This window comes from Zingiber officinale, chromosome 4B, assembly GCF_018446385.1.
Source record: "Zingiber officinale cultivar Zhangliang chromosome 4B, Zo_v1.1, whole genome shotgun sequence".
In the NCBI taxonomy this organism is placed as follows: domain Eukaryota; kingdom Viridiplantae; phylum Streptophyta; class Magnoliopsida; order Zingiberales; family Zingiberaceae; genus Zingiber; species Zingiber officinale.
In genome coordinates, this window is record NC_055993.1 from 49,948,890 (window position 1) to 49,973,763 (window position 24,874).

Sequence of the window (24,874 nt, forward strand, 5' to 3'; positions counted from 1 at the left end):
GTTCAAGATTTAGATTGATTAGAGGATGACACGGTCTATGCCTCACATTGATCAATCTAGATGTCTAGGATAGAAGGACATTTGTCATATTTTGTGAGGAGTCACAATTAGTAGTCATAAGGTGATGTTGGATCTCAACATTCTTGTAACTTGGGTAGTAATGATGTGTTGCTAGGTACCGCTCATTACTTATGCTCCTAAATGGGTTTAGGGCATTGCCAACGTTACAAGAACCTATAGGGTCACACACTAAGGGCAATTAGATAGAGATTAGGTTCATTAGATGAACCTAAATGATTACGTTCATATGATGAACCAAATTGGATTAAGAGTAATCCAAAATAGGCTAATTGAGTTGGACTCAATTTGGTTCATGTGTTAAGTGAATCTAATTTGGACTTAGACTCATTTAATTAATTTAATTCAATGAATAGAGATTCATTAAATTAAAAATTGACTTGAACCAATGGTTAGATTAGATCAACCAAGGGAGAGAAGTGGTCAAGTTTGACTTGACTTAAGTAGGAAGATGAAGAGTCAAGTTTTGACTTGACTTTGACTTGACCAATGCCACATCATCAAGGCTTCTTCATTTGGTCAAGTTTGACTTGACCAAATGCCACCTCATGGAGGAGATCAAGAGTCTTGACTCTTGATATTCCATGGGGGTTACATGCCTTGAAGTGGCCGGCCACTTTTAGGTGGAATGAAAATTGATTTTTCATTCAAGTGGTTGTAACTCCATCTTCTTCTTCCTCTTGAGTTTTTCTTCTTGCTCTCCCTCTCCTCCCTACTGATCTCTAAGGTTGCTAGCACATCCTTAGAGATTTTTCTCCATCTCTTTCTTGTGTGGATACACATAGAGAAGTTTCTACTTTGACACTTTCGAGATCCGGCGAACTGAGGATAAGCGGGATTGCGAAGGGCTTCGCATCAAGGGTATATTCTTTCTTCATGTAGATCTAGGAGTAGATCTAAGTTGTAAACTCATATTCGTAAATTTTTTTCTATATTCTTCGCACGAGATCCATTGGCTAGGATGATTCGGGGTTTCCGCGACGCGAAAAAGCGGTTTTCGCGGCCAGAAAAACCCAACAACAGGAACTTGAGAATAGTTCTCACCCAAGAACGTAAACTGTACGTTCTGGAGCAGCCCATTCCAGAGGATCCTCCTGCCAATGCCCCGCGAGCTGACAAAGATGCTTACAAGAAGCATCAAGATGACGCATTAGATGTGTCCTGTATAATGTTCGCGACCATGAACTCTGAGCTTCAGAAGCAACACGAGTTAATGAGCGCTTACGATATGGTTGACCATCTTCGTTAACTGTATCAAGAACAAGCGAGGCATGAGAGATTTGAGATCTCAAGGGCACTGTTTCAGTGCAAGATGTCAGACGGGGCTCCTATAGGCCCGTATGTACTCAAAATGATTGGGTACATAGAGAACCTACAAAGACTGGTGTTCCCACTTGGCCAAGAGCTGGCCACTGACCTGATCTTGCAATCCTTGCCGAATAGCTACAGTCAATTTGTTCTAAACTACAATATGAACGAAATTGACAAGTCACTGCCCGAGCTGCTTAGCATATTAAGAACTGCTGAGCTGAACCTTAAGAAGGCTAAGCCCAACACTGTTCTGATGGTTCAGAAACATAAGGGCAAGGGCAAACCCAAAGGCAAGGGAAAGTCCCAAGCCAAGGGCAAAGGCAAGGCACTGAAGCCTAAAGGAGGGGTCACCAAGGATGCTACCTGCTTCCATTGCGGTCAGACCGGGCACTGGAAGAGGAACTGCAAGGTATACTTGGAGGATCTTAAGAAGAAGCGGAGTGAGACTTCCACTTCAGGTATATATGTTATAGAAGTCAATCTATCTATTTCTACATCATGGGTATTAGATACTGGATGTGCTTCTCACATTTGTACTGATGTGCAGGCGCTGAGAAATAGCAGGGCATTGACAAAGGGCGAGGTGGACCTACGAGTAGGCAATGAGGCACGGGTTGCTGCTGTTGCTGTAGGGACTTACTTTTTATCTCTGCCCTCTGGGCTTGTACTAGAGTTAGTCGATTGTTGTTATGTGCCTGATTAACTAAGAACATTATATCAGTTTCTTGTTTGGACAAGAAAGGTTTCTCGTCTACAATAAAGAACAAATGTTGTTCCGTCTATTTAAACGATATGTTCTTTTGTAGTGCACCTCTGATAAACGGACTCTATATTCTAGACCTTGAGAGCCCTATCTATAACATAAATACCAAGACGTTCAAGTCAAATGACATGAACCAAACCTACCTCTGGCACTGTCGCTTAGGTCATATAAATGACAAGCGCTTATCCCAGCTCCATAAGGATGGTTTGCTGGACTCATTTGATTTTGAATCATATGATATATGCGAGTCATGCCTACGAGGCAAGATGACCAAGACTCCCTTTAGTGGGCACAGCGAGAGAGTGACTGATTTGTTAGGACTTATACATAGTGATGTATGTGGCCCTTTCAATGTCGTTGCTAGAGGTGGTTATAGGTACTTCATCACATTTACTGATGACTTCAGTAGATATGGTTATGTGTACTTGATGACACATAAGTCAGAATCCTTTGAAAATTTCAAAGAATTCAAGAATGAAGTACAAAACCAGCTTGGCAAGAGTATTAAGATACTTCGATCAGATCGAGGTAGAGAATTCCTTAGCTATGAGTTTCGTGACTACCTAGCTGAGTGTGGGATTCTATCTCAACTCACTCCTCTTGGAACACCATAGTGGAATGGTGTAACCGAAAGGAGGAATCGTACCCTATTAGATATGGTACGATCTATGATAAGTCACACAGATCTTCCGACATACCTTTGGGGCTATGCTCTAGACACGGCAGCTTTTATACTCAACCGAGTTCCATCAAAGGACATGATAAAGACACCATATAGGATATGGACTGGGAGAGATGCCCAGGTGTCTTTCATGAGGATTTGGGGTTGTGAGGCTTACGTTTGACGTCAAGTCTCAGACAAATTAGGACCCAAATCCGACAAGTGCTACTTTATTGGATATCCCAAGGAAACTAAGGGATATTACTTCTACATTCCCAGTTAGCACAAGGTAGTTGTGGCAAACACTGGGGTCTTTTAGAAAGGGACTTTGTTTCTAGAAAGACTAGTGGGAGCACGTTCAATCTTGAAGAAGTTCAAGATGCGAACGATAGCACTGAAGCCTCGATGGAAGTTGAACTGGAACCACAAATTGTTGTGGATGATGTTGTTCCACAAAGATTTGAGGAACAACAACCAGTTCAAGTAGACATACCTCTTCGTAGGTCTGATAGGGTACGTCGTCAGCCTGAGAGATACTCATTTCTCTTGTCTGACCATGATGACGTTGTGCTCATAGATGATGAGCCTACCACCTATCAGGAAGCTGTGATGAGACCAGATTCTGAGAAATGGCTAGAGGCCATGAGATCCGAGATGGAATCCATGTACACCAACCAAGTATGGACTTTGGTTGATCCACCTGAAGGGGTAAACCCATTGGGTGTAAGTGGGTCTTTAAAAGAAAGACTGACATGGATGGACTTATCTATAAGGGTCGCTTGGTAGCTAAAGGTTTCAAGCAGATTCATGGTATTGACTATGATGAAACATTTTCCCCAGTAGCGATGTTTAAGTCCATTCGGATCATGCTTGCTATTGCAGCCTACCATGACTATGAGATATGGCAGATGGATGTCAAAACCGCGTTTCTGAATGGAAACCTACTCTAGGATGTGTACATGACACAACCTGAGGGTTTTTTAGATCCACAGCATACTAGCAGAGTTTGCAAGCTATATAGGTCCATTTATGGACTAAAGCAAGCTTCTCGGAGCTGGAATCTTCGATTCGATGATGCAATCAAACAGTTTGGTTTCATCAACAATGAAGATGAGTCTTGTGTCTACAAGAATGTTGTAGGGGATATAGTTGTCTTCCTTATATTGTATGTGGATGGCATACTACTCATTGGGAAGGACATCCATATGCTTCAGTCTGTCAAGACCTGGCTAGGGAGTTGCTTATCAATGAAGGACTTAGGTGTGGCATCCCGCATTCTAGGGATACAGATCTATAGAGATAGATCTAAGAGATTGCTTGGCCTAATTCAGAGTACATACATTGACAAGGTACTCCTACGGTTTGCCATGCAGAACTCCAAGAAGGGATTTCTGCCGATGTCACATGGCGTGAGTCTTTCGAAGACTCAAGGTCCCTCTTCTAGAGAGGAGAGAGACCGCATGGATCATATCTCTTATGCTTTAGCCATAGGATCTATCATGTACGCCATGCTATATACTCGACCTGATGTCTCGTATGCTTTGAGCATGACGAGCAGATACCAGTCAGATCCAGGTGAAAGTCACTGGATAGCGGTCAAGAATATTCTTAAGTACTTAAGAAGGACTAAAGAATATTTCTTGATATATGGAGGCGATGACGAGCTTGCTGTAAAGGGATACAGTGATGCTAGCTTCCAGACCAACCAGGATGATTATCGATCGCAGTCAGGGTTCGTGTTTTGCATAAATAGTGGTGCTGTGAGCTGGAAGAGTTCGAAGCAGGACACAGTAGCTAATTCTACAACAGAGGCCGCGTATATTGCTGCATCAGAGGCAGCAAAGGAGGCAGTTTGGATTCGCAAGTTCATCACTGAACTTGGGGTGGTTCCTAGCATTGCTGACCCTATTGAGCTCTATTGTGACAACAATGGAGCTATAGCACAGGCGAAGGAACCTCGCTCACACCAGCGGACCAAACACATACTACCGCGCTTCCATCTCATTCGAGAGATCATCGAGAGAGGAGATGTGAAGATTTGCAGAGTACTTACAGAGGCTAACATCGCAATCCCTTGACCAAGGCATTGGCACAGAGGAAGCATGATGGTCACACTAGGTCATTGGGGCTTAGAGTCTACACTGATTGGCACTAGTGCTAGTGGGAGATTGTTAACTAGAACCCTAGAGCCAATCATTTGATGATTGTATTTTGGACTTGTTGTATTATATTCTATATATAAATAAAGGTATTTGGTTTTTGGTTATTATACTTACTTGTATTGGTGTCAAATAAACTAAGTATAATAACGTCCTTGAGTAGAAGGTTCTTACCTATATCAATCGATTGGTTGAATCGATAGTGAGATGATATAGGGAACACTACTCTTAATCTTTCCTAGTCGAGTATTAACATTCAGGGACAATGTTAATGCAATAAGACTAGCATGTAGGTCAACTCGATGACTTGATCTCACAAGTCATGGATATAGAGATATCAAGTTGACACATGGGTATACATTAGAGAATGTCTACTGAATGACCCGCCATGAGAAAGTATCATGGATCGTTATATGAGTGTCATATACTTTCTCATGTGGCTATTAGTATGACTACTAGTCCTTAGACCTGAAGTCACCATGGATCCCTACATAAGGAGTTATGTACTTTGGTTTCGTCAAACATCACCCGTAACTGGGTGGACTATAAAGGCGATTACTGGGTATGTAATGAATTATGCAGAGGGATGTGAGTGATGTAGATGAGATCTATCCCTCCTATATGACGGGAGTGACATCGATATTCTTGATAGAGTGAGATCACGAAGTGCATGGCCATGCCCAAATGAGTCAATATAGGATATTGAGCTCATTTGATTTAGTGAGTCTACTTGGAGTTCAAGATTTAGATTGATTAGAGGATGACACGGTCTATGCCTCATATTGATCAATCTAGATGTCTAGGATAGAAGGACACTTGTCATATTTTGTGAGGAGTCACAATTAGTAGTCACAAGGTGATGTTGGATCTCAACATTCTTGTAACTTGGGTAGTAATGATGTGTTGCTAGATACCGCTCATTACTTATGCTCCTAAATAGGTTTAGGGGCATTGCCAACGTTACAAGAACCTATAGGGTCACACACTAAGGACAATTAGATGGAGATTAGGTTCATATGATGAACCAAGAGGATTAGATTCATTTGATGAATCAAATTGGATTAAGAGTAATCCTAATTGGGGTAACTTGAGTTGGACTCAAGTTGATTCATGTGTTCAATGAGTCTAATTTAGATTATGACTCATTGAATCAATTTAATTAAATGAATTAGATTCATTATATTAAATTGGCTTGAATTAAATGGTTGGATTAGATCAACCATGAGAGAGATTAAGTCAAGTTTGACTTGACTTGAGAGGAAGAGAAAGAGTCAATTTTGACTTGACTTTTTGCCACATCATTAGTGAGTTGTCAAGATGTGAACCAATGATGATGCTCCACATCATCATGATTAATTAAGTGAGATGCCACCTCATGGAGGTTACAATTCTTCACTTTAATGGCTACACATTAATTGCACTTAATGCAAAATGGGAGTTACATTCTTTTGAATGTTGCCGGCCATTATGGTGTTGTGTGGAATGAATTTTTCATTCATGTGTGCATTCACTCTTTCTTCTTCCTCTCAAGCTCTCCCTCTCCCTCTTCTCCTCTCTTGCCGTGACCTATCAAGGTGCTAGCACACCTTCGTTTGGGTTTTTCTCCACCTAATTAGTTCGTGTGGATACTTCTAGAGGAGTATCTATTTTGATACTCTTGAAATCCGGCACCGTTTGGACGAGCGGGAACGCGAAGGGCTTCGCTTCAAAGGTATAACCCTTTTTTATGTAGATCTAGGAGTAGATCTCGGTAGAAACTCGTATTCGTAGTTTTCGAAATTTTTCTTTGCACGGATCCGTTGGCTTTGGGGCTTCCGGGGTTTCCGCGACGCGAAAACGCGGTTTTCGCGGCCCGAAAAACCCAACAAAAAGAACTTTGGGAGAAGTTCATGAAGCTCTACGAAGAACCTTAGGAAGCCGACAAATCAATGGACAAGTCGCCGATAGAACAGTCCGAGAATGAAGAAATTGGCAAAACTGCCAAAGTTCATCTGAAGGACACAGAAAGTCCTTCTTCAATGAGCATCGATGAAGGGGGAGAATCTTCGGAAGAAAGTAATTCAATAGGGGGAGAACCAACGGCCGACGAGGTAAGTAAGGTATGGCCTCTACCCCCTGAACAACTGGTTAATTCGATAGAAAGGTTGCCGGAAGATTTTTGCGATTTAAAAATTGAATTATCGAAAGAGTGTTTCGGTTTACCAATCATTTTGAAAGATTTTTGCAAATTACAAAATATTTTGACAAAAGAATTTTGCAAGTTAGAAATTTAACCGAAAGACTTTTGTGAATTACAAAACAATTTTTCGAAAGAATTATGCAAATCAGAAATATTATCAAAAGAATTCTTCGAATCGCAAAATGCTTTGACGAAAGATTCTTACGAATTACAAATTATTTTGTCAAAAGAATTTTGCAAATCAGAAATATTGCCAAAAGATTTTTGCAAATTACAAAATATTTTGACAAAAGAATTTTGCAAGTTAGAAATATTGCCGAAAGAATTTTTACAAATTATATTGTCGAAATATTTTATTAAGTTAGAATTTATACTATCAAAATATTTTTGTGAATTAGGAATTCAAAATACAATAGAAAATGACATGTTACAATTTGTACAAATTTCTACATGTTCAAATTTTCTTGCTTCAAAGTTAAGAAATTATGATAAATTAAAATGGAAATTTAAAATTTTTTGATAAAAGCATTATAATTAAATAAATAAATAAATGCATAGAAAATTTTTTAATGTTATCAATTTTCTTAAATTTTCTTGCATAAAGTTTTGGGCTTAGAAAGATTTTTCTTAATGGCGAAAACTAAAATTTTTTTCAAAAGTTATTTTTGACTTAGAAATTTTTCCTTGACTTGGAAATATTTTTTTCCTGAAAATCATTGAAATATACTTTCATAATTTTTCTAAGTGTCAACACTTAGATTCTTTTTGTACCCCATTTTTTATGTGATCAAAGGGGGAGAAGAAAGTATAAGTCTAGGGGGAGGTAGAAATTTTTTGAAATTTAATTTTTCTATCTTGTTGCACGTTATTGCAATATAAATTGTTCAATTTTCATGTCTATTTTGACCCTAGCTTAACTTGGGTTGATCACATCAAAAAAGGGAGATTGTTGGAACCCCAAGGTTGTTTTGGTGTGATCAACAAGTTAAGTTAGGTCCTGTGTTTCTAACCTTGTGTCTTAGTGTGTAGGAGCTTAGGAGCACAGGTACTCGAGTGGAAGACACAGCTAGCGAGAAGGATGACACGCGGTGCGTCTGAGAGACGAGGTGCTGCGGAAGAGTACACCGACGGACGAGAAGGAAGCGTGCGGTGGTTTCGAGGGACGAAAGCCAAGGCGGAAGATTGCTCGGGGAGCAAGAGACGCAGCTAGCGAGAAGGTCGGCACGGGGTGCGACCGAGGGACAAAGACTGCGGATGAGTACGCTGGTGGACAAGAAGGAAACACTCGGTGATTTCAAGGGACGAGAAGCCGGAGGGAAGCCTGCTTGAGAAGACCGAAAGTTGGGTTCGGGTGAGCCCTTTTCCGGATGGCAGAGATCACCCAAGCGAGCGGATCTAGAGTTGAAGACCCGGACCGAGGCGGACTGAACCGGAGCAAAGGTCCTGACAGAGAAAAGTCAACTGCTGTTGACTTTGGTGCTCCGGGCGCCCGGAACAGCCCGGGGCGCTCGGAATGGCTCCGAGCGCCCGGACCAGACTTTTGACCAGGATCGAACTTTGACTCGATCTGAACGTTGGGGTATAAAGTTTATCCCCCAGGGCGCCCAGAACCCTTCCAGGCACCCCGACCAAGGCTATAAATATAGCCTTGGTCCAGAAGCTTTTTTAACGAACTCATTACTTGTAACCCGGAACAACACGGGATGCCCGGAATGGCTCCGGGCGCTCGGACCAGACTTTTGACCAGGGTTGAGCTTTGACTCGATCTGAACGTTGGGGGATAAATTTTATCCCCCCTAGGGCGCCCGGAACCCTTCCAGGCGCCCGGACCAAGGCTATAAATATAGCCTTGGTCCAGAAGCTTTTTAACAAACTCATTACTTGTAATTCCAATGCTTGTGTGCTTTAGAGTTGTAGTTAAAGCTTCTGTTTTCTACGCTTCAACATTGTAAGAGGCTTCTCTGCCTAAAGGAGTATTTAGTGCTTCAACTTCCTTGAATTAACAACCACATCGGTTGTAACCAAGTAAATACTTGTGCCTCGTTCTTTATGTTCTTAATTTACTGCTTTGCTTTATTTATGCAAGTGTTAGCTTAAAGAGTTCGAGGAAGGGTTGTTCATTTTTTATTTTGCAGGACTATCCAACAACCCCCTCCTAGTCGGCCGCAACGGTCCTACACTTTTCTTCCTTGTTCATCTGGAGGTTTGTTAGCTGATTTCAAAGGATGTCTCGTCTCACTAGCTTAGCTTCCGAGGTACCTTTGTGCAGCTCTATGAACTTTGCCCAAAGTTCTTTTGTTGAGTTATAGGTTCTGATTCAGTTAACTTCTTGGAGCAGTAGTACGATAAGCAGATGGAATTCTGCTTTACCATTAGCTGCGAAGTTGGCCTACTCCTTCTTGTTCCAAAGATAGTATCTTCCTTCTCTACTCCGTATTGATCGTTAGGTACTATAAAATCATATTTAATTATTAACAGAATTTTAAAATATGTTTTAACAAATACCTCCATCTGATGCTTCCATTGCACAAAATTGCCTTCAAACTTGGGTGGTTGAATGCTGGATTCGGCCATTGTCTTCGTACTTTAGACGACGATTAATCCTTCTAGAGTTGTCCAGACTCTGATATCAATATAGATCCTAATGCGACCAACTATAGGGGGTGAATAACCCTAAAATCAAAATTAAAAAATCTCTTACTATTGAACTTAGGCAAGGACAACAGTTAGTTAATCAGATAAAAATAGCAAGTCATAAAATAAAAAGGGACATAATAATTACTTGGTTACAGCTTAGATGGTTATTAATCCAAGATTGTTGAAAAGTTCACTAAAAGTACTCCTTCATTGAAAGAGGAGTAGCCTCTAACACACTTTTTAAGTTCAAAAAAGACTAAGAAAATGACTACAAGAGTTGTTGTTTAATTCTTAGCTCTAGAGGACTTTTTATAGCCTCCTGGGATCAATTACCGTTGGTTAGAGGCACCTGCAAAGCACTCCAGGGCACCTCCAAGTAGATAAAACTCTATCCACTCTTTAATAGCCAACCAACGACTTTCTTCATTTGAGGGGGCCTTCAGCTTCCTTGAGGTCACCTCCATCAAGAGTCACAAGGACACCTCTTATTGGTGTAGTGGGACCCGGCAAGAGGGGGGGGGGGGGGTAAATTACTTGTAAAATTAAAATAACCTTTCTCGATCTTTGAACTTGATTTTTAGTATGATTAAATCTAACAATAATAAAATTGAACTAAACAACTTAAAAGGAAGATTAAGAGACTAAAATTTTACTTAGTTATAACCTAGGTGATTGTTAATCCAAGACAGTGAAAGACACTAAAAGATCTCCTTCGTTGCAAGCGGAGAAGCCTCTTACAATCATTAAAAAGCTCAAAGAAATGCTAGGAAAGTGTAATAAGAGTTGTAGTTCGAGTTCTTGATTATTTCCTAGCTACAAGGATCTTTTTATAGCCTCTAGAAAACTCTTTGCGAGGTTGGAAGGCATCTCCAAGATGGTCCAAGGCACCTTCCATTAGATAAGTCTTATCCGTCGAAGATAAAACCTTATCCCTGATAATGGTCACTAGAAGGCACCTTCTATGAGCTGGAAGGTGCCTTGGCACTATTCATTAAAGGCGCCTTCTAAGCCTTTGAAGGTGCCTTCGATACTATTTATCTGAAAATAGTTTACTTCCCTTGTTAACCATTTTTTGTTCTTCTCGCTTGGGTGATGCTCCGGCCGTTTGGAATTGAGCTCACCCGAACCCAACTCCGGTCTTCTCCTCAAGCAGCCTTCCTTCTCGACTTCTCATCCCTCAAACCACCATGGGCATCCTTCTCGTCCGTCGATATACTCTTTCGTAGCACCTTATCCTTCGGATGCACCGAACCCGTCGACTCCCTTCCCGTGCCATCCTTCTCGCTAGTTGTGTCTTCCGCTCGACTTCTTGTGTTCCTAAGTTCTTGCACACTTAGACATAAGGAACAAATACATATAAAACCTAACTAAACTTAGTTGACCACACCAAAACTATCCCGGGACACTTACAATCTTTTCGTTTTTGATGTGCATCAACTCAAGTTCAAGTTAGGGATAAAAAATGCAATAACATAACTAAAGTAGATAATAAGTTGCAATTCTATGAATTAACCAAGTATGCAAAAAAAAAAAAAAAAAAAAACCAAGTTTGCAAAAACTAATCCTAGCTCCCTCTTAACTTGTACATATTTCTTCCTCTTTAATCATATAAAAAATTATAAAAAAATACAATAAACAGTTAAAAAAATTTGAAAAAAAAAAGTTAGGGGGGCATTACAAATCTTACTAGTAGGCTAATATTTTTTAGAAATAATTTTTAAAAATATTCTATTTTTACTAATTAATTTTATATTTGACAAAAATTAATTTAAAAATTACTATTGGGTTTTCAAAAATACTGAAAATTTTTTGTTGAATTTAAGAATAATAAGTTAGACAAGTAAAAAAAAATTCCTAGAAAAAGATTATTTAGTCTAATAGAAATGATTTATTTTAGTAAATAACTAACGTTTAAAAATAAATCTTTTTAAATAGATTTTCAACTCTAAAAATTATACTAATTTTCTTGAAGATGAAAAACACATTGTTTAACGATAAAAAAAACATGAAAGTTTCTAAATTTTTATTTTCTTGAAATTTTAATATTAAAAATTTGCTTTTCACAAAATAATTCGTGACAATTCAAATAATATTCAAAATATTTTGAAAATTTTTATAAAGATTGAGAATGTTATATTCTTTCACATAAAAATAAAAGTTTTTAAAAATAAGTCTGCATAATAATTTTAAATTTTAAAATATGATTTCTTTGATTTTATAAAAAATAACTCAAAAAAATAAATTTGAAAAAAAATCTTTAATAGAAATATTTACTGTTCTATTAGTGTAAAAATTTTGAATATGAAATTTAGAAAAAAATTTACATGAAAAATTTTTTCTAATTAAAATAATCTCTATCCGATTAATTCAGACTAGAAATTTAATCTTAAAAAGATTTTAGAATCCAAAATAGGTTCCTACCTACTGATTTACTAAAAATTTTGGAGGTACATAATTCCTAGGAATTTTTCTTATTTATCCCTGGTGATTCCTAATATACTAGTTAATTTTATCATAATTTTTAAATTTTGATTTTTTAAAATTGCTTGAACATGCATGGTTATTTTTTAATTTTTCTATTTGTACTTTTAATTTTTCATTTTCTATTTTTAAATTATCAAGCATATCAATGGGTATGAATTTGCTAAGTTTAATTTTAACATAGTATTATCTTTTTCTAATTGTACTATATTCTTAGATAACATTATGATAAATTCAAAAGATTGCTTGGGAGATAGTGCACGTACCTCACTTACCTTGTGTTTTGATGCTCCCCCCTTCATTGCAACTTTCTTCTAAGGATCCTCCCCCTTTATCGATGCTCATCTCTGAGCTGCTTTCAACTTCTCCTTGGTGGCCCGCCAATAGGGCTAGTCTGGTGTATTCTTCAATTTTTGACTCCGATGATGACTCGTCCCATGTAGCTTTTAAGTTTTTGTGCCTCAATTCGGTTGGCTCTTTCTTCTTCTCCTTCATCTTTAGCTTTGGGCAATCATCCTTAATGTGTCCTTCTTCATTACAGTTGTAGCATCGGATCCTTCTTTTGCTTTGAAAGTGTTTTTTCTTCTTCAACTTAAATTTATTAGATTTAATAAACTTATTAAATTTTCTTCTAATAATGTCACTTCATCTTCGTCGATGGATGCTTTAGAGTCTTGATCACATGTTCTTGCCTTTAGGGCAATGTTTTGGCTGAGCTCCTTTTTTAATTCTGCACATTTAGATTCGTGAAGTTCTAAAGTAGAAAATAAACCCTCTAAAGTACTTACCTCTAGATCTTTTGAAATATAATAAGAGTCTACTATAGACGTTCAGTCTTGTGTCCTAGGAAAAGCATTTAAGACATACCTTAAAAAATTTCGATTTGTTACCTATTCTCCAAGATTTATAAGTTCGGTTATTAACTCCTACAGCTTGGCGTGCAATTGTGCTACTCCTTTCATCCGGAGGTTAGTCAGTTGGTTCTAGAGTAGATTCTGTTTACGAGCTTAGCTTTGGACGTACCTTCGTGTAGCTCCAACATCTTCTCCCAAAGTTCCTTTGCTAAGTTATAGGCTTTAATTTTGTTGACTTCTTGTAGAGGTAACATGCTCAGCAGATAGAATTTGGCTCATCCATTTGCTATGAAGTATGTTTGCTTCTTTTTGGTCCATTGGTATTCCTCTTTTTCACCTCCTTAGGGTCCTTAGGAGCTACAAAGGCATATTTAATTATTAAAAGCAATTCAAAGTCTATTTTAAAAAATACCTCCATGCGTTTCTTTCATGTCGTAAATTCTCCCTCGAATTTCGATGGGTAGATGCTCTATCTAGCTATCATCTCAATGCTTCAGTCAGTGGTTAGTCCTTTTGAGGCATTCTGGCTCTGATACCAATTGTTGGTGTAGGGGGTCCAGCAAGAGGGGAGTGAATTACCTGTAAAATTAAAATAACTTTTCCCAACCTTTGGACTTGATTAGTAGCATGATTAAATATAATAATAATAAAACTAAACTAAACAGCTTAAAAGGAAGATTAAGAGACTAGAATTTTACTTGGTTATAACTTAGGTGGTTGTTAATCCAAGATAGTGAAAGGCACTAAAAAATCTTCTTCATTGCAGGCGAAGAAGCCTTTTACAATAGTTTAAAATCTCAAAGAAATACTAGGAAAGTGTTACAAGAGTTGCAGTTTAAGTTCTTGATTATTTCCTACCTCCAGGGGTCTTTTTATAGCCCCTAGAAAACTCTATTCGAGGCTGGAAGGCACCTCTAAGATGGTCCAAGGCGCCTTCCATTAGATAAGTCTTATCTGTCGAAGATAAAACCTTATCCCTGCTAACGGTCACTGGAAGGTGCCTTATATGGGCTGAAAGGCACCTTTGCACTATTAATCGAAAATGGTTAACTTCCGGAATTGAGCTCTAACCGTCCAAAATTGAGTTCACCCAAACCCAACTCCTACTTTCTCCTCGAGCAGCCTTTCTCCTCGGCTTCTCATCCCTCAGACTACCACACGCGTCCTTCTAGTCTGCCGGTGTACTCTTCGGTAGCACCTCGTCCTTTGGATGCACCAAGCCCGTCAACTCCCTTCCTGTGCCATCCTTCTCGCTAGTTGTATTTTCCGGTTGACTTATTGTGTTCATAAGTTCCTAGATACTTAAACACAAGGATCAAATACATACAAGACCTAACTGAACTTGGTTGACCATATCAAAACTATCTCGAGGTACTTACACCTCTAAGCTGCTTTAGGGCACCTCTTTCAAATAGGCACGAGGGCACCTTCGTGCTCTTCCAAGGCACCTCAGGTCCCGAAAGCAGCAGCTCCACTAGCTACGCTTGATGAGCCTCCAATAGCCTTGGAGGCGCCTCCGCTCTAAGCTAGTCTTCATGTGGGTGATGCCAGAGTTAACCAGAGTTGAGCTCACCTGAACCCAACTCCGACTTTCTCCTAAAGCAGGCTTTCTCCCCGGCTTATCGTCCCTCGGAAGTAGCGCACGTCCTTCTCGTCCGCCAGTGTACTCTTCCATAGTTTCTCATTCCTTGGATGCACCAAACCCATTAACTCCCTTCATGTGCCATCCTTCTTACTTGCTACATCTTCTGCTCGACTTCTTGTGTTCCTAAGTTCCTGCACACTTAGATATAAGTTATCAAAATCGCAGGACCTAATTTAACTAGATTGATTACATCAAAACTAACCTGGGGTACTTACATGTCATGGACTTCCATGCTCCCTATCGATTGATCTTCGGTCAGTCCCTGTCGTTAGAGCACGCCGCTCCCCAGGTCAGATTCTACCATCATCAGAGTGTGCCGCTCCCAGGACTAGATATCGCTGTCATTGGCGATTGAGCTTTTGAGTCTCGTTGTCGTGATTATTGTAGCTACCTTGGGTGCAATTTCAATTGTCATTGCTGCCTCCAGTGCATATCCCATTGTTGCTGCCACTTTCGGCATATATGCTGCCACTTTCGGCATAGATGCCGCCACTGCCTCTGCCACTATTGTTGCCTCCGGAGCAGATCTCGATGATGCCACCCTTCTTGTGCCCCCCTATCGTTCTTCACCTCTAGAGTTGTTTGGTCTCTAAGCCCCGTTGATCTTGATCCAGTTCATCTCTAAGTAGTCCCACTGTTCGGATGCTTCGATTCACATCCTACTCCGTGCTATAAGAAGTCCCATCCCTGTTGGCCAAGGTATACGCATATTTTTACATACTACATACATTCATTTATTACTATCCATATTCATCTCTCCCATCAAAGATTGATTTGAGCGTCGGAGTGGACAAGTTGGGGCACCCTGACCTTCATTCTAACTCTCTCCTAGGCTCTACTACTTCCCACACGCTCTTCAAACAACTCAATTCTTTAGCAACGCTCAATGACAACCTTCTATAGCTCCACATGCATCTTTGACAACCTCATCTTCCACTAGGTCATGACGACTTTGTCAATATTTTTGATATTTTACTGGTGGCCCTTGCGGATAGAGGTCCTTTTTTTTATCTTCCCAATAATCTCTATGAGGAGTAACAAACGTCAATAGGTTTCGTGACTATGGCTTCTGTTAGTATAAGCCCTAGTACCAATTATGAGATGATTGTAATGTTAGTTAATCCTAGGAAAATGTACTGGTTCCACTGTACAAAAAATTTTTGTACAAGTGTCGAACCTTTCCTTAAATAACCTATTGTGTTCTTTAGAAGTTAAATTAGGAATCGCAGACGGAACTTAACATCATTGATTCCAAATTTAACTTATCTGTTTTAATGGTTTAGATTCGAATCGCAAGCAGAACTTAACATTATTGATTCAAATCTACCTAAGTTATTAATTCCATAAATATTAATTTTCAAAATTGACTTCCAGGACTGCATGGCGAGGCACATGGCCTTCTTGGATATAGGAGCAACCACCACCGCCTAGGCAAAGCCTTTTAAGGAAAGCTAATATTTATTTCCTTAAATAACTCTTGGTTAACCAAAAAGGACAATCAAATCACAAATTCAAAAAAGAAGAAAACACAAACTTGAAAAATAAATTCGATAAACTAGATCTAATTGCCTCTTGTATTTAGAATTCATACAAAGAAAAATAACTAGTATGATGCGGAAGAAAAATACAAGTTATACCTTCTCTTTGTAAGCTAATGACCTCAAGATCTTCTGCCGTATTCCTCGCCTCGCCTTGGACGTCGTGTGGGCGACGATCCTTCAAGATGAACACCACCCAAAAGCTTCCTCCTCTTCTTCTAAAATCCGGCCACCACCACCACCAAGGAGAAGAGAGCAAAGGGAAAGGGAGAAAGGAGAGGGTCGGCCACCAAGAGATCTCCAAGCAAGAGAATAAGAGTTGTATCTCATGAAGCCCCCCTCACCCCTTCTTTTATATTACTTGCCCAAGACAAATAAGGAAAAACTTTTTACAAAATATAAAATCATCCAAGAGTTTTTCCTTTTCCCTTTTAATTTTTCCTTTTCTTTCCTCTTGATTAAATCAATCACCAATTTTGATTGATGATGATTTTAATTTATTTTATTATGGCCAGCCCCTTGCTTGGGCACCAAGCAAGGTGGCCGACCACCTCATCAAGGGAATAAAGGAAATATAATTTTTTTAAAAAAAAATTTACAAGAAGAAATCCTCTTATAAAATTTACAAGCTCTCTTTCCTAAAGTAGGAGTTAAAAAAGGAAAGTTTTAAAAATTAAAACCATGTTTTAAAATTTAAAACTTCTCTAACAAAATTTCCTTTTTTAATATGATGATAGAAAATTTTAATTTTAAAACTTATCTCCCTTTTTTTTCTTAAACCATGAGGATGGTTAGAAAAAGAAAGTTTTAAAACTTTTAAAACTCTCTATTAAAACATATGGCCTAATTCAAATAAGGAAAATTTTAAAATTAAAATCTCTCTTTTAAAACTTATAGTTTTCTACAAAGAGAAGATTTTAAAAATTCAAAACACCCCTCCTATTTGAAGTAATTGTGGTCGGCCCCTACATGCTTGGTCACCAAGCAATAGGGTCGGCCCTATTAAAAGGAGATGTGGCCGGCCATTGCTTGGTCACCAAGCAATGGACCGGACCCCTTCTTGGACACCAAGACGAGCCTTTCTTTAGATGGACTTGAGGCTTTAATGAGGCTACGACAGGGACCTAGAGGAGAAATTGGTTTTAGCCTTCCGATGAGCTTGAGTATCCCGTGTTCGCCCCGAACACACAACTCAAGTTTATCGATAATAACTCATTCCACTAGAGAGTTATTACCGCACTACCGCACCAATCCCAAATTACATTATGGGCTCCTTCTTATCATGAGTGGGTTAGTCTCCCTGTGTTTAAGATTACGAATGTCCACTAATTAAGTAAGTTACTGTCAACTCACTTAATTAATATCTAGCTCCAAGAGTAGTACCACTCAACTTCATTGTCATGTCGGACTAGGTCCACCTACAGGGTTTAACATGACAATCCTTATGAGCTCCTCTTGGGGACATTCTCAACTTAGATAATTAGGACACAGATTCCTTCTATAATCAACAACACACACTATAAATAATATCATTTCCCAACTTATCGGGCATATTGATTTATAGAGCTAAACCTCACCCTTTGATAAGTCAAAGAAATAAATATTAAATATATGTGCTTGTTATTATATAAGGATTAAGAGCACACACTTCCATAATAACTAAAGTCTAGTTCTTTTACTAAGTCAGTACAAAAAGAACTTACCTAAATGGTCCTACTCAATACACTTAAAATGTATTAGTGTAATTTATTAGTCAAGATAAACTAATACTTAATTACACTACGACTATTCTGATGTTTTGTTCCTTTCCATTTTAGTCGTGAACAACTTGTTTATAATTTATAGAGAACCGACAACATGATCTTCTGAGTGTGACACCACACTCCATGTTGTTTACTATATAAATTAATTGAACAATTACATTTAACAAATAAATACAGATATTGACCAATGTGATTCTTTTATTTCAAATAAATGTTTACAAAAGCTAGGCTTTTAGTATACACTCTAACAATCTCCCACTTATACTAAAAGACTAAGTTGCCATATCTGTTGCCATACATCTGATTCCCATCCCCTCCACATGCCGATCAAATGCTTTCGCCGGAAGGCCCTTAGTGAAAGGATCTGCCAGGTTATTTGCTGATGCAATCTTGGCGACGACAACTTCTCCTCGTTTGATGATGTCTCGTATTAGGTGGTACTTGCGCTCTATATGTTTACTTGCCTTATGGGTTCGTGGTTCCTTCGAGTTTGCAACTGCACTGCTATTATCACAATAAATTGTGATGATCTTGGGCAAACCAGGAATCACATCTAAGTCCATTAAAAAGTTCCTGAGCCATACAGCTTCTTTGGCTGCCACATACTCAGCTTCCATGGTTGAGTCCGAGACGCATTTTCTGCTTAACACTCCTCCATGCAATGGCTCCACCTCCTAGAGTAAACACATAGCCTGACGTAGACTTACTATTGTCCCTATCTGATTGGAAATCTAAATCCATGTAACCCACAGGGAGCAAATCGTCTGCTTGGTAGACTAGCATATAATCTCTAGTCCTTCTCAGGTACTTTAAAATATGCTTCACAGCAGTCCAATGTCCTTGTCCAGGGTTACTCTGATATCTGCTAACCATGCCCACGGGTCTCGTACACAGCATTGCATACATAAGGCTTCCTACAGCCGAAGCATAAGGAACTGCCTTCATGTCCTCAATCTCCTTTGATGTCTTTGGGGACATCTCTTTACATAAGGCTACTCCATGCCTAAAAGGTAAGAACCCTTTCTTGGAGTTTTGCATGCTAAAACGAGCAAGGATTGTATCTATATATAAAGCTTGGGATAGGCACAACATTCTTTTCTTGCGATCCCTTATAACTTTGATCCCAAGAATGTGTGCACATTCTCCTAAGTCCTTCATATCAAATTGTTTGGACAATCATACCCTTACGTCCGATAATACCTTGACATTGTTGCCAATTAACAAAATATGATCTACGTATAGTACAAGAAATACCACCACGTTTCCGTTACACTTCTTGTATACACAAGACTCATCCGGACACTGAATAAATCCATATGACTGGATTACTTCATTAAACCGGATGTTCCAAGATCTTGAAGCTTGCTTCAGTCCATAAATGGACTGATTGAGCTTACACACTAGATACTCTTTTCCCTTTTCAATGAACCCTTCTGGTTGCTTCATATGGATGTTTTCTTCAAGACTTCCATTAAGGAAAGCTGTCTTGACATCCATTTGCCAAATCTCATAATCCATATGAGCGGCAATGGATAAGAGTATCCGGATAGACTTAAGCATAGCTACCGGCGAAAATGTCTCCTCATAATTGATTCCCTCTTTCTGAGTGTACCCTTTCGCAACAAGCCTTGCTTTGAAGGTTTCTACCTTCCCATTTGTCCCTCTTTTCCTTTTATAGATCCACTTGCATCCAATGGATTTTACACCATCAGGTGGTTCTACAAGCTCCCAGACCTTATTAGAATACATAGATTCTATTTTGGAACTCATTGTCTTTTGCCAAGATACTGCATCTATATATTGGAGTGCTTCATCATATGTCTGGGGATCAGGTTCATATTTACCCGGGATCAAGTCCGAAGACTCTCCCAAAAACATGAATCTCTCAGGCTGCCTTACAACCCTCACACTACGACGAGGCACCGTCTGTGGTTGTGTATTATGTGTGACACGTGCAATCTCTTGTGGTAATTCATCTTGTACTGTTGGTACTGAAGTAGATGTGTCCTCTCTAAGTTCTTCTAGAACAATTTTGCTACTGGGCTTGTGATCCATTATATAGTTTTCTTCTAAAAACTGAGCATTGGTACTAACAATGACCTTCTGGTCTTTAGGACTATAAAATAAATCACCTTTCGTTCCTCTGGGATAACCCACAAACACACGAACTTCTGTAAGGGATTCTAACTTATCAGCATCTGGTTTCAGCACATGTGCTAGACTACCCCAAATCCGAATATGTCTTAGACTGGGCTTCTACCCATTCCACAATTCTGTGGGAGTAGAAGATACTGATTTAGAAGGTACTAAGTTCAGAATGTGCGCTGTTGTTTCCAGAGCGTATCCCCAAAACGAATTTGGTAATTTTGAATAACTCATCATCGATCTAACCATCTCCATAAGAGTCCTATTCCTTCGCTCTGCCACACCATTCTATTGGGGTGTACCAGGTGCGGACAACTGGGATTGAATCCCGGCCTCTGATAAGTAATTCCTAAACTCTCCTAAGAAGTATTCGCCACCACGATCAGACCATAGTGTCTTGATACTTTTACCTAGACGTTTCTCCACATCAGCCTTATACTCTTTGAACTTATCAAAGCACTCAGACTTGTGGCGCATTAGGTAAATGTATCCATATCTTGAATAATCGTCTATAAAAGAGACAAAATATTCAAAACCACCTCTAGCTTGGATAGACATAAGACCACACAAATCAGAATGAATCAATTCTAACGCTTCTTTGGCTCTATACCCCTTGGCTTTAAAAGGTCTCTTGGTCAATTTACCTTCCAAGCAGGATTCACATGTTGGAAAGTTTTCCAACTCTAATGGACCCAAGAGTCCATCAGCTACAAGCCTTTGAATCCTACTTAAGTTAATATGACCAAGCCTTAGATGCCAAAGATGCGTTTGGTTCATTTCCGAAGGTTCTTTTCTCTTATTAGAGTTAGAAGATGTGTTATTAATTTCCATATTTTTCTTTGTGGGAGAAATTAGATTTAAAGTATATAAATTGTCAACCAATGCACCAGAACAGATAATCACTTTATTTCTCTTAATAACCACATCATTACTAAAGGAAACTGAATATCCATCCAAATACAGTTTAGAAACTGAAATTAAATTCTTTCAAAAGTTGGGTACATAACGACAATTTCTTAAAACCAATTTCCTATTCCTATCAAATGATAAGTAGACATCTCCCACTGCAATAACCGCCACCTTAGTAGCATTGCCCATGTAGACAGTTATCTCTCCATCAAATAGTCACCGGGTTTCCTGGAACCCCTGCAAAGAATTGCAGACATGATCAGTGGCTCCCGTATCTACACACCATGTGTTGGTAGATAACACCGCTAAACATGTTTCAACTACTAGAGCATGAGATATACCTTTATTGTTTTGGTTCCTACGAGGACAGTCCACTTTCCAATGTCCAGACTGCTTGTAGATGAAGCACTTGCCCTTCGGCTTCTTCATTCCAGCTTTATGTCCTATACCTTGAGGTTTATTCACCTTCTTCGCTGAAAAGACCTGTTTCTTCTTCTTCTTGCCTTTCGACTTAGAAGTAGAACCATTTTCAGCATAGTGAATCTGAGAACTGTGACAAAATATTCCTTCTGCTGCTTGTAGTTCTGTCAGAAGTTCTGTTAACGTATACTCTCTTTTGTTCATATTATAGTTCAGGCAGAACTGCTCAAAACTTCTAGGTAGCGTTTGGAGAATTATATCGACCAGGGTTTCCCCATCGATTTCTCCTCCAAGGACTTGTATTTCATTCAGATAAGCCATCATTTTGAGGATATGATCCCTTACGGGTGTCCCCTCAGACATGGTGGTTGTCATTAGCTTTCTCATTGCCTCTTGCCTAGCGGTCCGACTCTGGTGCCCAAAGAGTTCTTTGAGATTATTCATTATATCATAAGTTGTTGGTAAATCTTGATGCTGATGTTGCAATACATTTGACATTAATGCCAAAATGTAACACCACACCATCTCATCAGCTTTTACCCATTTCTTATGATACTCAATCTCCTCTGGGGTAGAGTCACCATCAGGTGCATCAGGGCAAGCCTCAGTCAGAACAAACTTATAGCTTTCAGTAGTAAGGACAATGCCCAGGTTTCTTTTCAAATCTATGTAGTTGGGACCAGTAAGTTTGTTCTCTTTTAGTATAATGGCCAGTGGGTTAAAAGTCATCCTAAGAATCACAAAAATAACTTTGGTTAGGACTTTAAATTTAGAATAATATTGATTCCTCAAACAATACTATTTTAAATTAACCAACATCTCAAAACACCGTGAATTTTGTATGCCACGATAGTGTGGACGTATACAAATTCAACATTTGTAAAAGGAGGGTGTAACCCATTAATTTTATTATCTTGTCAACCTAACTTTTTGATAAATAAAATTAATAGTTGGTTTCCTTTGGTCACACAAATAATAGCAGTGACTCCGATGGGGAGGATACTATTAGACGTGCCTAAGTGTATACTATTACTTGACACTAAGTCCATTAATAAGATTGTGTCCCTTCCGATGGGGAAGATCACACGCTCTTAATTAATTTCCTATAGTCATCCAAAATGGAAGTTTGATCTAGTGATACGCAAATAAACTCATCCGATATGGAGGAAGACACTCAGAGCCAACGCGCAAGTTTGTTTGCATCACTTACAAACCAGTAATGGAGACCGTGGAATTTATTAAAATAAATCCCTCTCCCACTTAGTTATTTAAAGTGAGGAATTTTAAACTATCCTAGCATACATCAAATGCATACACACACATCACAGTAAATAAAAGCAATAAATATGGAAATTATTTTCCAACTATTATGGCCTTTTTTTGTTACTGTCATCCATGTGCTCCAACCCTAGCTGCTGTCATCTTTAGCCACCGCCATCGGGTCGAGTCGTCGCATCCATCTTGCTTCTTATTCCGCTGCGCCTCTGGTGCTCCAAAAGCACCACGCCTCGTAAGAATCCGATCCGCGACAAAAATAGAATTTTACATATATCGATCATATATTCCACGAGGGAATGTACATGTGTTCTAGATCGAACAAAAAAATAAAATTCTAAAAATAATACAACTCCTGCTATATTTTATACATACAATCATGCACACAAATAATGCCCTTGACATGTCCAAGGGTCCAATCATACACAATATCAATAAGCCATAATAGTTGGAGCCTGCAATCAAAGAGTTAGCACATCCTACTATTTTCCTGCCTAAATTATGTATGACATGTGCATAACCTATTTGAATTCTAAACACACAGAGGCAAACCCTAGTTCTGATACCAATTGTTGGTTAATCCTAAGAAAACGTATCGGTTCCACTGTACAAAAAAATTTTGTACAAGTGTCGAACCTTTCCTTAAATAACCTATTGTGTTCTTTAGAAGTTAAATTAGGAATCACAGACGGAACTTAACATCATTGATGCCAACTTTAACTTATCTGTTCTTAATGGTTTAGATTCGAATCACAAGCGGAACTTAACACTATTGATTCAAATCTACCTAAGTTATTAATTCCATAAATATTAATTTCCAAAATTGGCTTCCAGGACTGCATGGCGAGACACATGGCCTTCTTGGATATAGGAGCAACCACCACCGCCTAGGCAAAGCCTTTTAAGGAAAGCTAATATTTATTTCCTTAAATAACTCTAGGTTAACCAAAAAGAACAATCGAATCACAAATTCGAAAAAGAAGAAAACATAAACTCGAAAAATAAATTTGATAAACTAGATCTAATTACCTCTTGTATTTAGAATTCATACAAAGAAAAATAACTAGTATGATGCGGAAGAAAAATACTAGTTATACCTTCTCTTTGTAAGCTAATGACCTCAAGATCTTCTGCCGTATTCCTCGCCTCGCCTTGGACGTCGTGTGGGAGACGATCCTCCAAGATGAACACCACCCAAAAGCTTCCTCCTCTTCTTCTAAAATCCGGCCACCACCACCACCAAGGAGAAGAGAGCAAAGGGAAAGGGAGAAAAGAGAGGGTCGACCACCAAGAGATCTCCAAGCAAGAGAATAAGAGTTGTATCTCATGAAGCTCCCCTCACCCCTTCTTTTATATTACTTACCCAAGGCAAATAAGGAAAAATATTTTACAAAAAAATAAAATCATCCAAAAGTTTTTCCTTTTTCCTTTTAATTTTTCCTTTTCTTTCCTCTTGATTAAACAATCACCAATTTTGATTGATGATGATTTTAATTTATTTTATTATGGCCAGCCCCTTGCTTGGGCACCAAGCAAGGTGGCCGGCCACCTCATCAAGGGAATAAAGGAAATATAATTTTTTTAAAAAAAATTTACAAGAAGAAATCCTCTTATAAAATTTACAAGCTCTCTTTCCTAAAGTAGGAGTTAAAAAAGGAAAGTTTTAAAAATTAAAACCATATTTTCAAATTTAAAACTTCTCTAACAAAATTTCCTTTTTTAACATGATGATAGAAAATTTTAATTTTAAAACTTATCTCCCTTTTTTTTCTTAAACCATGAGGATGGATAAAAAAGGAATGTTTTAAAACTTTTAAAACTCTCTATTAAAACATATGGCCTAATTCAAATAAGGAAAGTTTTAAAATTAAAATCTCTCTTTTAAAACTTATAGTTTTCAACAAAGAGAAGATTTTAAAAATTCAAAACACCCCTCCTATTTGAAATAATTGTGGTCGGCCCCTACATGCTTGGTCACCAAGCAATAGGGTCGGCCCTTTTAAAAGGAGATGTGGTCGGCCATTGCTTGGTCACCAAGCAATGGACCGACCCCCTT